The sequence below is a fragment of the Pinus tabuliformis genome, chromosome Q, assembly GCF_031772625.1.
Source record: "Pinus tabuliformis cultivar Carrire ecotype Pingquan chromosome Q, CPIR1, whole genome shotgun sequence".
NCBI classification, from domain to species: Eukaryota; Viridiplantae; Streptophyta; class Pinopsida; order Pinales; family Pinaceae; genus Pinus; species Pinus tabuliformis.
This window is the reverse complement of record NC_142296.1, coordinates 1,108,250,904-1,108,269,552: the sequence shown is the minus strand read 5'-3', so window position 1 is coordinate 1,108,269,552 and position 18,649 is coordinate 1,108,250,904.

Sequence of the window (18,649 nt, the reverse complement as noted above, 5' to 3'; positions counted from 1 at the left end):
TGATCAAACTGTCCCTGTTAGCAAACTGTCTCTGTTATCAAACTGTCTGTTAGCAATGGGTCAAAGTAGTGATGATTCAGACAAGTGCATAATGTGATTTGAAGGACACCTTATCTCATTTGCAGTGAACATTGATTTAAACTAGTGCATAATGAGATTTCATGTTTCTTACTATACTCTGTCTTCAAATTTAACAATCCATCCATGCTGCATAACAGTACTAGTTTCTTGGTGATCCAACCATACTCTGTCTTCAAATTTAACAGTCCATCCATGCTGCATAACAGTACTAGTTTCTTGGTGATCCAACCATCATGGATATCGCAGCGTATGGTAATTCCATTTTTAAGTGTTCGTTAGTAGTACTTTCCAATCAGGGAATTCATAAACCTTAATATGTTGTGTTAAATTCAAAGATACTTTCCTATCAGGGGATTCCTAAACCTTAATATGCCATGTTACATTCAAAAATGGAAAAAATGAACTTACTCTGGAGGCAGTTGTCCTCTCAATTACCACACTTTGAGACTATCATTTATTTGCAATTAATCAATTAGAAATAGAGAGATTTTTGCTGTCCTACATCTCCATTGTCTTCTTCATCTTTTCCCAGTGCTTTTCTCATGGTTGTGCATGTTGAAGCTGCTTCTCCTTTGAAGGTATGAAAGAACCATGGCAATAGGTATCAGAGACAAAAATGGTCCTGCTGAGACTCAAATGGTGAAGATCAATAGATATCGATGACGAGTTTATGTGAAATTCATGGAGCAAACCTTTAATCGAAACATTTTGAAAGAGAATGGATGAGGACATAAAGAGCTAAAGAAATGGGCTGGTTTCAAAGAGAAAGAAGTCAACAACAACGGAAAATGGGACAATAAACAAACGAGGAAGAAGAATGAAAATGAGTAAGCTTTTTTTCAAATCAACAAAATATATAAACGAGAGGAGACATTTCTGTTTATCCCCTCGATCTTATTTTTCCTTTCTTTGTTTTGCGTACCACCACCTTTGCACATTAAGCCTTGCTCTTAGTATCCTTCTCTAGGAAGCAAGTAGCGAAGGACTATCAGGAGAGAGAGGAATCGAATTAGGAGATAAGCGCAAGATAGAGGTTGGTCTCCTTTGTTCTTCTCTCATCTATATTTCATAAAGGAAAAACGAAAGTAGCTTTACTTTGTTTGTTTCTAAGGTAGCTACCACACCTTAGTGGGATAAGAAGTTCTGTGTAGACACTTTTCCCTGTAAAAAATGGCGACTCCGTTGGGGAGCGACTAGGTTGTTTGTTTATCTTCCTTGTTGTTTATTTTATAAACTTACAGACGGAGTCTGAAGTCGAGCCAGGTAGCTTTCGAACTGCATTTGCTATGCAAATGCAAAGTAGATAAATGCCGCTTCAGTCAATCTCCGGGATTTGTTTATGAATTAAACAACTGATTTACAAACTCTCTAATTGCCCCTGTGGTAGCTCCAATAACCTCCTTAGATCTACCCCTGATTGTTGGTTTACTGATTACCATTTGCTCGGCCAAAACCCCTGAACTGAACTGCAAACTGTGACCTGGAACCCAAGCAAAGTCTCGTCTCTGGCCCAGCGCAGGCTCTGTTCTGTGAATCTGAAATTCAGCGCACTTCCCGAGTGTAGTAGGTGCGCTGCATTTCAAGTTCACTGTGTTACAGGTGCGCTGATCAGACTAGGCATTGTTCCTCAGTTTTGGTTTCTGTGTTCATTCTTTTCAGTTCTATTCATGAGTTTTGTTGTTTGTAATCAGTATATCTCTGTTTGAAACCCCTTTCCTTGCTGATATTCCGCCTCCATTGTGCAAAAGAACTGTAAATGTTTTTGTGTATTTGTTGAGTCATTTTCAGTTCTCCTTTGCAAAAAGTAACGTAATTGTATTGTCGTTTCTTGATTTGAAAGTGTCGCAAGTGTCGTTTTCAGTCATAGGAGAGAGTTTGGTTGCTCTTGATAGTCAATTACCCTGTTACTATTGTATTTGGTATGAATTTGTAGTTTTTCTAGTGTCGAAAGCAAGTATTCATTTCCGAATCGTAAAGTGTTGTGATTGTCTTCATTTTTTATTTTGAAAAGAAACTTGTTAGTAACTGTCGCTTGAAAAGTAATTCAGATTTGCGCATTAGCTTTCTTTTTATCATTCACATACTAAGAAAGCCGAAAACAAATACATACATGTGCATTTGCATTTAGACTGTTTGATTGGTTTGATTTGCATTTGCATTTAGAGGGGAAGTACCCAGTGGGTTTCCTCCCGGAAATTCATTATGCAGAGCAAAAAAAGGAATATCAAACCACAAATGGGACATCTGAATTCGCTATGTCTAAGTGCCTACTTTGCTGCAATCAGTAGCCTTTTCTAACTATGTTTATTTTCTTTCTTAACTGTGCCAAGCACTATGTTACAATGTCAACTATGGCATTCTAGTATCTTCTATTTTTCATTTTCAAATACTATATCTAGCTGCTGCATTGCTGTATTCTTCGTGTGCCAAATGCTTCATCGTTGCTGCACTAATAGTCGTGCCTTTTGCTGATATTAACCATGCCAATTGTGTGATGGTATTTGATAAATGTTTATAAGTCTGTTAACTGTGTTTTAATCATTATCCTATTATCCTGTTCGAGCTTATTCGTCTCTTGTGCCAAATTCCAGTGTAGTAAGTTTTAATGCTTCTCTTTATTGCATTTCAGGAAAAAAATGGTCGTCTAAGTTTTATTAAGCATTGCACTCAAATGAAAATACCCTCTCCTATCACACTCTAATATTTTCTTTTGTTGCTTCTGGAGGCAGACAACATAAAGATGCTTCTCTCTTTTATTCAAATCCTTTTTTGCAGTTAATATGATTGGGTTCACTTGAACAGGTGCAGTAGCTTGTGCTGAGCACCCCCTATAAAGATCTGATGCAGTCTACTCGGTTCATCTACTTTCTCCTTGGCCTTTGACTTCTGTCTTTTCTGCATATATTCTGATCCCCTCTATGTCAGCCATGTTGGGGGCACAGGGCTGCCTCCCTTCTTCCTCGTACAAAGATTGGTTTAACAGCCCCTCCAAGGTTCCCTGTCTGCACCAGGAACTTGGTCACAGATTTTGATTTTATCCATCTTCCTCTCTCCAGTTAAATGCCGCCTCAAACATGTAACCCTCCAACAAACCCAAACCTGCCCACTAGATCCATCATCCACTACCCATTGTGTGAATGTGTGGCTTGAATAGATGGACCACCACCATAATGTCAACATAGTAGCAACATTAAAATTCCCCTATGCACTAAATGCCTAGATCCAACTGAAATATGAAGTTATGAACAAATAGACCCTTGGCCCAAAGTCCAGTATAGCCATCAACATAATTAAAACCTTGAAGGGTGAGTCACATCAACAAAACAATGAACAATAAATGATATGGCACCTGAACACCTGCACCGTAGTAGAACAGGGAGGGTCATCATTGATTAGCTTTGAAGGCCATCCCAAAACATTGGGAAACATAAATATCACTGGAAGTTCCATCCTTCATTACCATCATCCTGAGGTCACCACATATTAGATAACCCCAAGAGGATGCAGGGTACCTTTTCATCCAAAGTATGCTCTACTAGATGTAGTTGTGGCAGTGGCATAGCCAAACTTAGCACCTCTCCCTTATTTCTCACACTCACTGACTTGTACTTTGTCACTACTCAAAGCCTTGTCTTGAGCATTGGGATGGCACAAGTAGCAAAGTTGATGATCATCAGCCGGGACCCTACTCATTATGCAAAAGGCACCTCTTCAGTGCTCAAGTAGCTAACAAAATGCTCAAGATCCATTGCAACTTTGTCCACCTGGGCATGTATTTGTAGGGAATAATTATTCACAACTGTGGATTTGTTAGACCTACAGAAATCTCATTGATCAGACATAGTTCCTAGTTCCTAGTGGACTTGACTTCAAAGATGTATCAAACTTGTACTTCGTGTTTTGTAATGCACCTTAACGGTAGTACAGCATGTGCTCCGTTGAATTATGACATTTGCACTTCCCAGTGATAAGGGATATACATGACTGTATATATCTTCTAATGTATAACCTATGCACACCTATGATGTAATGATTAATCCTAGGAGCAACCAAATATGAGAACTTAACTGCCAGTTTTGTTCCCAGGTAGGAATATCAACAAATCATTTTCTTTAAATCATTCTACTTTAGAGTGGGATGAGGTGAAATTTTAGCCTACCAAGACGTTTAGTGAGAAGATAATAATAATAAACACAAATAATTGAAATAAGAAAAAAAATCACTGGAAGATCATAACCCAGAAGCTAGTACTCCAGAAGAATTTCCAGAGGACCCCAAGCTTGTGGAAATCTGCAAGTAAAAAGAATGCTAACGTGTTGTCAAGGAAATCTGTAATAAAAAAGAATGTCATGCTATGCTTTAGTCTCAGGCCTCTCCAAGAAAACGTATATGTTATGTCTCCAATGCATGAGGATCACCTATCTTCCATTAGTATTTTGAGTTTGTACTTGGAACATATGATCAAACTATCCCTGTTAGCAAACTGTTCCGGTTATCAAACTCTCTGTTAGCAAACTGTCCCTGTGCCTTCTTATCTGGTGAGCCAAACTCCTTTTGTTTCCATGTATCACAATTTGGGTAGAGAGTGCCACCTTTCATGCTTCCTCTCCTTGGGACTTTTTATTGATGATGTTATTGAGGTGTAGAGGGATTCCCCCCCCCCCCTTGATACATACTCAGAGAGTTCCTTTGTCTTTTGAAACTGCTTGCTTAGCCATTTGATTGACTTGGGAGTTGAATCTTTTTCTAACCTGAAAATAGTGGACTTATTTAAATACATTGAGTAGCAGGACCATTTTATGATAGATGCATGCCAGGGCTTAAGAGGAAGGAGCTCTTTCCTGCTTCAGTGATCTTGTGATTGTGTTGGAGTCCTCAACTGAAATTGCTTGCTTAGCCATCTGATTGACTTGGGAGTTGAATCTTTTTCTAACCTGAAAATAGTGGACTTATTTAAATGCATTGAGTAGCAGGACCATTTTATGATAGATGCATGCCAGGGCTTAGGAGGAGGGAACTGCTTCAGTGATCTTGTGATTATGTTGGAGTCCTCAACAATAACTACATCCCTTTGCACAATGTCCTTCAGGAACCTGACTCCTTGATACATTATTAGTGCTTCCGTTTGTTATTAGTTGCTTGTCCCTATCTCCAGGAAAATTTTAATTTTTAGGGACTTCTTCCACTCAGAAAAACACAACGTAAGGTCTTGATCTCCATTGAATCCATTCCCTCTAGTTCCATAATGTTGGCATAAAAATTTTTAGCTACTGCTACTCTTTGGGTATCCTTACAATTCGTATACCATGGCTCAATGCAGTGATGATTCAGACTAGTTTATAATGTGATTTGAAGGACACCTTATCTTATTTGCAGTGAACATTGATTTAAACTAGTGCATAATGAGATTTTATGTTTTTTACTAAACTCTGTCTTCAAATTTAGAAAAATTCCTTCCTTCCACTTATGCCACGACACCTCTATCTTGGCACAAAATCACACATATTTCAAGATCATTGGCTTCTTAGGTTGGTTTTATTGAATTCCAACTATGGAGGCATGCGTTCTTTTAGCATGAGGAAGAATGTAAGAATGAGATATGTTCTTTCAGCATGAGGAAGAATGTAAGAATGACATGGAAAGAAACTCTCCAAGAAAACGTATATGTTATGTCTCCCATGCATGAGGATAATGTGTCTTCCATATATTATTTTGAGTTTGTACTCGGAGCATATGATCAACAGGGTAGGTGAAAGCAGTGTTGAAAATATTGGTATTGGCAAAATATCGGCAAGGGTCCAGAAAACATCTTATTGGCAATATCGGCGAAAATATCAACAAAATATCGGCAAGCATAAAAAATATTTTTTTTTCAAAATTTTAAACATAGCCGATATTTTGCTGATATTTTGGAAATATAGCGATATTTTCAACACAAAAAAATATTGCGATATTTTCTCGGCGATATATCGTTTTGCCAAAAATATCGCAATATTTTCGAATTGCCGATATTATCAACAGTGGGTGAAAGAGCCTTTTATACAACGGGGTCAAAAGATAGAGCCTTTGCAAGGGATACAGGGAAGCAATGAATTATTGGTTTATGAGAGGAAGCCCATCCTTTGATAAGAAAACACATGTGATGTTTTCGTATGGAGTTTCTAGATAACTCGTGATAGATTTTTAGGTAACTCCCTTCTGCCAGCTCCATGTAGAGGACCTCTTTTCCTTATAGAGAGACTTATCCCAGACCAAATCCATCTCTTTTACCAAGCTTTCTATCCAAAGCTTGAGATGGTAGGATAGATTTTGTTTCCGCTTTCGATGGTAGGATAGATTTGTGGTATACATAAATCTAGCACTTGCTAGATTTCTCACTCTACAATGTTTCTATCCACTCGAATTTGCGCTAAAAGGAAATCTAACACATGTTAGATTTTCTTTTACATTGCAACGTTGTTAATATAGCACACATTAGACTTATTTAGTCCTACAATGTTGTTATGTTCTTGTGTTTGTGCTTGAAGGAAATATAACATGTGTTAGATTTCTTTCAAATTAAATTGTGCTTGAGTTTGTGTTGGAAGAAAATTTAACACAATCTAGAAGTCTTATACTATACAACGTTGTTGTGGACAACGTGCTTGTATTTGTGGTAGACATAAATGTAGCACATGTTAGATTTCTTGCTCTACAATGTTGTTGTTGGCAACGTGCTTGCATTTGTGTTAGACATAAATCTAGCAGTTGCTATATTTCTCACTCTAGAATATTTCTATGTGCTTGAGTTTGTGCTAAAAGGAAATCTAACACATGTTAGATTTTCTTATACATTGCAATGTTGTTAATCTAGCAAACGTTAGACTTATTTAGTCCTAAAATGTTGTTATGTTCTTGCGTTTGTGCTAGAAGGAAATATAACATGTTTTATATTTCTTTCAAATTTAAATTTGCTTGTGTTTGTGTTGGAAGAAAATTCAACACAAGCGAGATTTCTTATACTCTACAAGGTTGTTGTTGGCAACATGTTTTTATTTGTGGTAAACATAAATTTAGCACTTGCTATATTTCTCACTCTACAATGTTTCTATGTGCTTGAGTTTGTGCTAAAAGGAAATCTAACACATGTTGGATTTTCTTTTACATTGCAATGTTGTTAATCTAGCACACATTAGACTTATTTAGTCCTAATATGTTGTTATGTTCTTGTGTTTGTGCTAGAAGGAAATATAGCATGTGTTAGAATTCTTTCAAATTTAAATGTGCTTGTGTTTGTGTTGGAAGAAAATTTAACACAAGCTAGATTTCTTATACTCTACAATGTTGTTGTCAACAATGTGCTTTTATTTGTGGTAGACATAAATCTAGCACTTGCTAGATTTATCACTCTACAATGTTTCTATGTGCTCAAGTTTGCGCTAAAAGAAAATCTAACACATGTTAGATTTTATTTTAAATTGCAATGTTGTTAATCTAGCACACAATAAACTTGTTTAGTCTTACAATGTTGTTATGTTCTTGTGTTTGCGTTTAAAGGAAACTCTACAATGTTTCTATGTGCTCAAGTTTGCGCTAAAAGAAAATCTAACACATGTTAGATTTTATTTTAAATTGCAATGTTGTTAATCTAGCACACAATAAACTTGTTTAGTCTTACAATGTTGTTATGTTCTTGTGTTTGCGTTTAAAGGAAATATAACATGTGTTAAATTTCTTTCAAATTAAAATGTGTTTGTGTTTGTGTTGGAAGAAAATTTAACACAATCTAGAATTCTTATACTCTACCACGTTGTTGTTGGCAACGTGCTTGTATTTGTGGTAGACATAGATCTAGCACTTGATAGACTTGTCACTCTACAATGTTTCTATGTGCTCGAGTTTGCACTAAAATGAAATCTAACACATGTTAGATTTTATTTTACATTGCAATGTTGTTAATGCTAACATGTTTTTGTTTAGGCTAAAAGAAAATCTAGCTTGTGCTAAATTTTTTTTGTCGTGTAGTGTTGTCATTGGAGATATTTATATGTTTGTTATAAGTAAATGTAATTTTTAGTAAATTTTTCTCACCCTACAATGTTGTTATGTGATTAATTTCGCATTAGAAGGAATTATAGTATGAATTATATTTCTTTCACCTTGTAATGTTGTTATTTGCAGCGTTCTTGTATTTTTTATACGAGGAAATCTTTGTACACTATCCCATTCTTAGACCACATATTCCATATGAAGGGCCTTCTAATCGTTTCAAGGTTTAAATTTTTTTATATTGTAACAATAGTCTACGTAGGCATGGACTAAAACTTCATAGTCTCTAAAAGGCAAGGTCAAATGTCCCAAGAAATATTATTATTCCAATGACTTTATTGACATTGTGTTTATGTTTTTGCTTTACAATACAATGTTGTTGTTGGCAATCTTCTTGTATGCGATAGAATATAGTCTAGCATGGGTTTCATTTCCTTTGCCTTGCAATATTTTAATGACAATATGTTTGTGGTTTGTGGTATAAGGAAATCTAGCTTGTGCTATATTTATTTTGTTTTGCAATGTTTTTCTTGGAAATATGAATGTGTTCGTGCTAAAAATAATTCTAGCACATGCTAGATTTCTTTCACCTTACAATGTTTTTTTTTGACAATATCCATGCGTTTGTAATAGAAATAAATCTAGGATGCAAATGCAATATGCTTTTGTTCATGTTAGAAGTAATTATATCACATTCTAAATTTATTTCACCTTGCAAAGTTGGTATGTGTTTGTCTTTGTGCTAGACAAAGATCTAGAAGAAAATATAATGATTGCCATAGTTAATGTTCTTTCATTGTGTTTTGCTATTATTTCATCTAAAGCAAACTAAGAATATACATGACTATAAGAGATAAATTTTGTGTATATATGTTGTTATTTTGGTCTATACAAATTTTTTTTTGTTTATTCACAATGTAATGTCTTTTGGAAATGTTCCTATGCTTGTGCTGGAAGGAAACCTAGTAGATATTTGCTTTCCTATTTTCACGATTAAAATAATATAAAAAATTATTTTGAGGTGCCCTTTTTCTAACCTTGATTAGCTATTATTGTGAGATATACAATTGTTATTGTTCTTGTTCATTTTGTTACACATATAATTATGCGAATAGTTGTAGTATTTATAAATTCATATTTTCTTCAATAATTCGAAATTGTGATAACAATTTTTTTACTTTATTTTCAGATACCATGGACTACGAAATTAGTGAGAATTCAAAGGAAGCATCCAAGGGAAAAGGAATTTCAAGAAACACGACACCAAATTCTTTAATTGGTATGACAATTTTAATTTATACTTTGTTAAAATTGTTAGACATTGTGTTAATAACTGGTTGTTGATTAATAAAACTAATGGAAATAGCCTTAGGATTGGGGTTTTAATGGGGACAACCCATACTAACATGGGTATTTTTTTCCAAGAAATTTTAAATATGTGATAACTTTTGGTGTCATATACTAAACTTGCATAACATATGTACTCATTTATTATTGTGCGTGTAAATGAAAATCGTGTATTATAAGGTTGTTTAATACTATTTGTTATTTCATGTCTTCCATTAAAATTTTCTTTCTAGAAACCTTGGAAACTGGTGGGCTTGAAATTCGAAGTAAAGTAGCGAAGACAAAAAGAAAAACAAGTGACCTACAAATGATGCCCCCTTCAACTGGTATGGTGGTTTTATATTTTTTGTACTCTTTTTGAAATGGTTGGATTATGTGGTTTCTTTTCTTATCAGTTTTACCTAGGTGATAACTTTTGGTGTCATATAGTAAACTTGCATAGCATATGTACTCGTTTATTATTGTGCATGTAAATGGAAATCATATATTATAAGGATGTTTAATAATATTTAGTATTTCATGTATTCCATAATTTTTTTTTTAGAAGCTGCGGAATCTGGTGTGCCTGATATTCAAAGTAAGGTAGTGAAGAAAAGACAAAAAAAAAGTGATGTACAAACATTGCCTCCTTCAACTGGTATGGTGGTTTTATATTTTATGTACACTATCTTGGAAATGGTTAGATTAGGTGGTTTTTCAATATTTATAAGAACATTATGTGACAATATTTGAAATTATATTTTCATTTTGATTAATGCAAATATTTTTTTTGCTATTATTTGCAGAATTGGTTGGCCCAAAAGCAAATGAAATGTTACAACAATCACTTAAGAAAAAGAAAAGTTATTCAACTCAAAAGGAAATATCAATAACACCTTCAACTTCTACTTTTGAAATGATTAAAAAATACAATACAAATAATAAATATGAATTCGTGCAAGATTGGTACATCCAAATAGAAACTCCCATGAATATGTTTCCTAATATGTACCTATTTGGATCAATAGACGGAAACGAACCAGAGATATTAGGAATAATAATTAATTGCTATGCTTGCAATGAAAATGACATTGACTTTCAAGTGGAAATGATTAAAGAAAATGAGGTAAAATTAATTTCATGTCAAGTGGAGTATACAAATTTTAGACCAGATTTGATTGAAGCTTCAAGTACTGATTCAACAAATACGATAAAAAATTCAATGTTCAAGTTGGATAGCTTTGAGAGATTCTCTAAATCTGGACTAAATAGTTGTGCAGATCTTTTAAAACGCATCACCATTGTTCTGAGATATCATTATGTAAGAAGTAAAAAAACATCATCTGTACTTCTTCATTTACAACAAAAGGGTAAATTTTTTGATAAAATACCAGATGATAAAATTGATTCTCAATTACTTTCTTTGAGAAGAGTATATTTATCAGATTTGGAGGAGAATATAAAAGAAAGTGATTTCAAGCCCACTACAGAATTTCAAAAAACTAGGAAAGTTGAATTTGAGACAACTAACCTTGCAAACCAATGTGATGAGATTCATGAAGCTTTCAAGCATTGCTATCTATTTTCAAACTCCTTTAATAGAAAAGTGCCTGTTGAAAGATGTAAAGAAGCTCCTAAGGTGTTCAAATTAAGATCAAGAGATGATTTGAATGTTCAAGTGTTAGTGAAACCATTCCTAGAAAAATTTCAAACCTCATTACCTGATGCTCTTCTGATTCCATTTGACATCAATGAGCCTGATCCTTTGGTCAACTCTATAAAAATTATAAATGAGACAGATCTAAATTCTAAGAATATCAATTTTTGGATAGTTGATGGTCAACATACAATTCAAGCAGCGAAAGAAATTTTAACAAATCCTAAATATAATGTATCAAAAGAAGCGAAAAAAAAAATATAAAAAACGTAATGCTCAATTCTTGCATCCATCAGTTGAACCCACTGAGGTGATCCACATTTGTTGTCAATTAAATTCTGCAAATAAGGTATTTTATAAAACTCCATTTATTGATTGTGTGCGCTCGGCAAGGCATTTCTTAATTGCCAATGACAAATTAAAGAAAAGGAGGATTGGATGCTCTAAGACGGCTGAAGACAAGGTATGTAATTTTAATTATTTTTACATTTAAATTTTATTATTTTATCTAATTTTATTGTAGATAAATTACTAAAGCCAATAATATAAGTCATATTTTCTGATATTTATGATGATTTCACATTAGATTATAACACCTTATTTAGTTTCATTTTTACATTGGATTCTTATTAGTTTATATTTATTATTTTATCAGGTTGATGATGAAATGTTGTGCTCATTCTTCGATTGTCCAATTACAAATTTGTCTGATAAAAAAATTCTCTTATATCTTGATGAACCTATTTGGGATAAATGGGACACTGTTTTTAACTGTTACCAACTAGGCACATTAAAGTGTTCTCCAAGCCAGCCTGATTTTGAGAACTACAAGAAAAATAGTCTACACAGTTTGACAGCAGCCACTTTTTGGCCCCTTCAGGGATTAACCATGGAAGAAATTGCTTCAGTAGCAGATAAGCTATTGGATGGAACCATTTGGTTTTCTATTCCAATTAATCATCCAACAAATGCCATAAAAATAAAAGATTATTGTTCTAAATTGAAAACCAACAGAACAATATTGGATGCAATGGTTACATATTGTCAAAGTCATGATCAGAACTTGAATGAGATGACTCTTACCACATTCGACATTCTTGAGAATTATGAAATTAATGATATCATATTCACCAATTTTTGCAACACGGTGGAGGGGTCTACTTATGTCAAAGGAACACGTAATACAAAGATAGGGTCCCTTTCTCAGCAAGCATGTGGAGTCCTTGACAGAATGATAAATGGATCAACAAGTGTTCAACAGGTTGATAACAATTTTGAATTTGGTTGTCATTTTGGAGGCCCTGATCTTTTGTCAACACTTTTGCACTCTTTTCCATGTCAGTTGCAACCATTTTTACACACTGACCTTGTTGTTTTGGACACACTAGCTTTGAAAAAAGAAAAATTCAACAAGGGGTATTACATTGAATTTTTTTGATTTCTTATCGAAAAAAATTAGTTGAATGAATTTACTACAGTTCTCTTAGTAGAACTTTGGTTTTGTAATGATATACGTGAGTCTTTGGAAATTTCGATAAAGAAATCCAAGTTCAATTATAAAATTACTAGTGGCATTTATGAATATAATTGCCAAAACAATTATAGTTATGATATAGTTCTTACTATACATTTCTATACTTAAGAATTAAAAATTTTGGAGGCTATAAAATACTCTCACACATTTGAAGACACATTTGATGAAAATGAGAGAGATTATGATTTTTGGATGGATTTAGTGGAAAAGCACCAACAATGTAGTGATGCAAAAGTGGTTATTTCTCTTTATGCGGGGAAAATTTTTATCAAGGCCTGTTGTACATATGGAAGAAGAATTTCATGTGTTGTGAAAACAGAGTCACAAAGGACAATCATGTTAAATCATTACAAATCTTTTCAACTATCAAATCCAGTACCCATTAACTTCTTGGAGAATTCAGGTACTACAATTCATTTCTTTATTTTCTTATAATACATTGGATACTATTTTTTTCATATTTCTTAATTGTCAAAGTGTTTACTAAAATGACTAATGATGGAGATTCTAAAACAGAGAATGATGAAAGTGGGAAGAAACAAATTAATCAACATAGTGCTTATATTGTTGAAAAAGGTATGGAGATGGAAATAGGAGGAGAAGGAGGAGAGGAAGAAGTTATCAACACAGGTACATAATTTGTTTAGTTTTTTCTCTTGATAATTTTTCAATTTATTTAATTTCCATATTCATAATATTTTTGGATGACTATTATATGGAATTATGAGATGAATGAAATTAATCAAGACAATGACCATGGAACGATGGAGATAGAAATGGGTATTAATCATTGTATCTCTATCTTTTTTATTTTATTATTATTCTATTTTTATTTTTTTTTGTGATTCATATCCATTTCATATGTTGATTATAGTTGGAAATAAAGAGAATGAATATAATGACCAACGTATTGTCCCAAAAAACTACAACCAAGAACCAAATATAACATCAGGTACTTATAATTTGTCCACTTGTTTTCCTTGTTATTTAATGATTCTATTAATTTTCACAATTCAAAATAGAAGTACAATCGGTATTTGATTGAAGGTTTAATATGTTTACTCCAGGTCCTGTCCAGATGATAAAAGAACTTATTGTTTCATCTATAAATATTGAAAAAACCACTCAAGGTAAGTGTATTGTTTCAACAATTTTTTTAGTAATTTTTGTAACATGAATAAAATGGTTTGACTATATTATTTTCCATTGTGTTGCAGCCAAAATAACTGAAAAGAAACTAGTTATTTTTGAACTAAAGGACATTTTTTATCATTGCATTGATGATGAAGCAACAAACAAAGGGCATATTGAGAAAATGGGAGCTGATGCTGATTACACAATAGAGAAAAAACTATTTTGGATTCATCCACATGCAAAATCATTTTTTGAAATGTGTTTCAAAAATGAATCTCTTGACATTGCAATTTGGATGACAGCTTTGAAACAAAGCACAACAAGATTTCTAAAAAAGTTGGTTTCAGAAACATTACAAGATAAATTTATGTTTAAGTGGACTGCTTCAGACTGTAAGCCACAAAAGGGACATAAGGTCATTGACAATTCAACGAAAGTTATACACACTAAATCATTGAAAAAAGTGTGGGAAATGCATACCCAATATGATGCAACCAATACTATTATAGATGATTGTTTAATTGAGAGAGTGTGAGAGAATCCAAAAGAAAATGTGATTCTTGCCCCTCCATTCATTGCAGCAAATGAAGGGGATAATTGGTTGATCCATGAGCTATGGAGAATATTGCATAAACTCAACAAGGCTACGGATGTGCGAGCTATTTTGAAGGATGTCCAATTATATTTAGAAGTACCTTAAGATTACATATGTCTATATCATGATGTTATATGTATGACATCATGATTGATTACTTTTATTTCACAACACTAATAAAAGAATTGTTGATTTGGTTTGTCATTTCTAAAAATCAAATATTTTTATTTTATTTATTTTTGGTGAGATGAATGGTCATTTAATGTTTTCATATCAAAATTTCCCATTCTATATTTTTTGTTTTACAATGGATTACATTGTATGTAAAATTAATAGGTAATTTTTCTATTTGTTTTAATTAGATCATTACAATTATTTGCGTTAAATGCGGTTTAAGTTATTGTTATACCTCTTAGAAATTAGTAATTTGAAGGATGACCCATTGCATTCTTATAACCCTATTTATTCCATATAAGTTGAAAAATTATATTAAGTTGTATGTAACACCAACAATAAACATACAATTTGCACTAAAAGAAGCACAAAAAAAAACTGAGGTAGAAACTCTATAAATTAACATATAATTAATCAGGTTTGAAATTTAAAAATTGTGTTATATTGTATGTGAAAATTAATAAAAAATTAGTTTGTTTAGTTGCGCTAGACCATTATAATTATATTTTTCAACTGCAATTATATAAATCATTATAAGTCTTAAAATTAATGATCTAAATGGTGGGTCAATGCTTTCTTATAATACTTTTGTTCCATACAAATTAAATAAAGGTATTAGGTTGTATGTATAAAGTAAACATATTATTTGTTTGTTCATTTTAATGGAGCAATTGTATTTGTATTTTGTGATACTTTGAACTCATTGTAAAATTGCCTTTGCATACAAATGGAAACTGTTCATAATAAATATTAACATCATTTTTAAAATGATAGGTTTTTATGTCCTTAAGCAATGAAGTGTTGAAGTGGAGATATGTTAATATCATACATGTGGTTGCAGTGCAAATGCAGATGGGAATTACTACAAGTCAAAAGATGTTGTTGATATTCGAAATGGAAGGAGTATTCTTCCAATCATACACCAAAGATGAACAAGATTTTCATATTCAAAGAGAACCAGACTGGCAGTTTGGTGATAGGTCCTATTTTTAAGGCCTTTTTATTCAAAAGTATTAAAATATTGCTTAAGAAATTATGATGTCACAATATGGACATTAAATGTCACTGACAAGTACATCCGAAAAGTACTTGAAAAATCAAATATTGATATAGAGGACTTTAAATTTGCATGGGACAGATCTCATTGTCATTTGCAAACAAAATTGGAAGCAGGGAGAACAAGACAATTTTATGAGAAAAAGTTGATTGATGTGTGGTGCCAATATGGAGATAATTATGAAGAATCAAATGTATTGCTAATAGATACAGAAAAGCATACTTCTCAATTCATGGGATATCGATCAAACCACATCTTGATAAAATCGTATACAGGAAAAGAGCAAGATACATGGCTTATGCAAGTTTTATTCCCCTTTCTTAAGACACTTCATCATATCAAACAAAAACATGAGTACATTTGAATGTTCAATAGAACATGTACTTCATTGTAGTTCATGGAGATAATTTCTTTTATAAATTTGTTGAAAAGTACATTCCAAATTTTCAATACATTTTGGACATAGTTTTTGTTGAATCAATTTGTATGATTTTATATTTTTTGAAATAGATGGAAATTGCGAATTATATTAACATGTTTATTTCTTATTAGTTATAAATGTTTTTGCAATGACTGTTGTATCGATTTTTTTCTAAGATGTGTGTGTGCGCGCGTGTTCTTAAATGAATTGTTTGCCATTCAAATTATCTTATATGAACCATCTTATAATGATTTTTTTGATGACTTATGTTTAATTATATGTATCAATAATCATATATAAATGTGAAATATAAGTTTTCAAATAGAACTCCTTGCAAACAAAGGTGCTATTCTTACTAAAGAAATTATAACAATTTACTTGATAAATGTTATGTGCATTATTCACTATTCACAATGTATTATTCACTATTGAGGTTAATGAGAAATGTGCCATAGGTAAATGATTTGATCTTTTTGAATCATAAGATATGTGATTTCTCAATTGATAGTTTTCATAAATTTATATGCTTAAATTAATTAATGGTTGTAACTGCAATCATATCATATTGAAAATCAATAAGGCACAAAGTTAGTTATTCATTGTTTACATATAAAATGCACTAATATGAGTGCATAAATGTGATGTGTAATTCTTTAGATAAAATTATACTGTAAATAATTTTGCATTTCTTAAAAAAACATATATATGAGGATAACGATTGATAAGTGGCTTATCAAGGTTTGATTAGATACTATCATGGATCTCATCTCATTTAATTAAATTAATCCAAAGGACATTTTTTATCATAGCATTGATGATGAAGCAACAAACAAAGGGCATATTGAGAAAATGGGAGTTGATGCTGATTACACAATAGAGAAAAAACTATTTTGGATTCATCCACATGCAAAATCATTTTTTGAAATGTGTTTCAAAAATGAATCTCTTGACATTGCAATTTGGACGACAGCTTTGAAACAAAGCACAACAAGATTTCTAAAAAAGTTGGTTTCAAAAAGATTACAAGATAAATTTCTGTTTAAGTGGACTGCTTCAGACTGTAAGCCACAAAAGGGACATAAGGTCATTGACAATTCAACAAAAGTTATACACACTAAATCATTGAAAAAAGTGTGGGAAATGCATACCCAATATGATGAAACCACTACTATTATAGTTGATTGTTTAATTGAGAGAGTGAAAGAGAATCCAAAAGAAAATGTGATTCTTGCCCCTCCATTCATTGGAGCAAATCAAGGGGATAATTGGTTGATCCATGAGCTATGGAGAATATTGCATAAACTCAACAAGGCTACGGATGTGCGAGCTATTTTGAAGGATGTCCAATTATATTTAGAAGTACCTTAAGATTACATATGTCTATATCATGATGTTATATGTATGACATCACGATTGATTACTTTTATTTCACAACACTAATAAAAGAATTGTTGATTTGGTTTGTCATTTCTAAAAATCAAATATTTTTATTTTATTTATTTTTGGTGAGATGAATGGTCATTTAATGTTTTCATATCAAAATTTCCCAGTCTATATTTTTTGTTTTACAATGGATTACATTGTATGTAAAATTAATAGGTAATTTTTCTATTGGTTTTAATTAGATCATTACAATTATTTGCTTTAAATGCGGTTTAAGTTATTGTTATACCTCTTAGAAATTAGTAATTTGAAGGATGACCCATTGCATTCTTATAACCCTATTTATTCCATATAAGTTGAAAATTTATATTAAGTTGTATGTAACACCAACAATAAACATACAATTTGCACTAAAAGAAGCACAAAAAAAATTAAGGCAGAAACTCTATAAATTAACATATAATTAATCAGGTTTGAAATTTAAAAATTGTGTTATATTGTATGTGAAAATTAATAAAAAATTAGTTTGTTTAGTTGCGCTAGACCATTATAATTATATTTTTCAATTGCAATTATATAAATCATTATAAGTCTTAAAATTAATGATCTAAATGGTGGGTCAATGCTTTCTTATAATACTTTTGTTCCATACAAATTAAATAAAGGTATTAGGTTGTATGTATAAAGTAAACATATTATTTGTTTGTTCATTTTAATGGAGCAATTGTATTTGTATTTTGTGATACTTTGAACTCATTGTAAAATTGCCTTTGCATACAAATGGAAACTGTTCATAATAAATATTAACATCATTTTTAAAATGATAGGTTTTTATGTCCTTAAGCAATGAAGTGTTGAAGTGGAGATATGTTAATATCATACATGTGGTTGCAGTGCAAATGCAGATGGGAATTACTACAAGTCAAAAGATGTTGTTGATATTCGAAATGGAAGGAGTATTCTTCCAATCATACACCAAAGATGAACAAGATTTTCATATTCAAAGAGAACCAGACTGGCCGTTTGGTGATAGGTCCTATTTTTTAAGGCCTTTTTATTCAAAAGTATTAAAATATTGCTTAATAAATTATGATGCTGCAATATGGACATTAAATGTCACTGACAAGTACATCCGAAAAGTACTTGAAAAATCAAATATTGATATAGAGGACTTTAAATTTGCATGGGACAGATCTCATTGTCATTTGCAAACAAAATTGGAAGTAGGGAGAACAAGACAATTTTATGAGAAAAAGTTG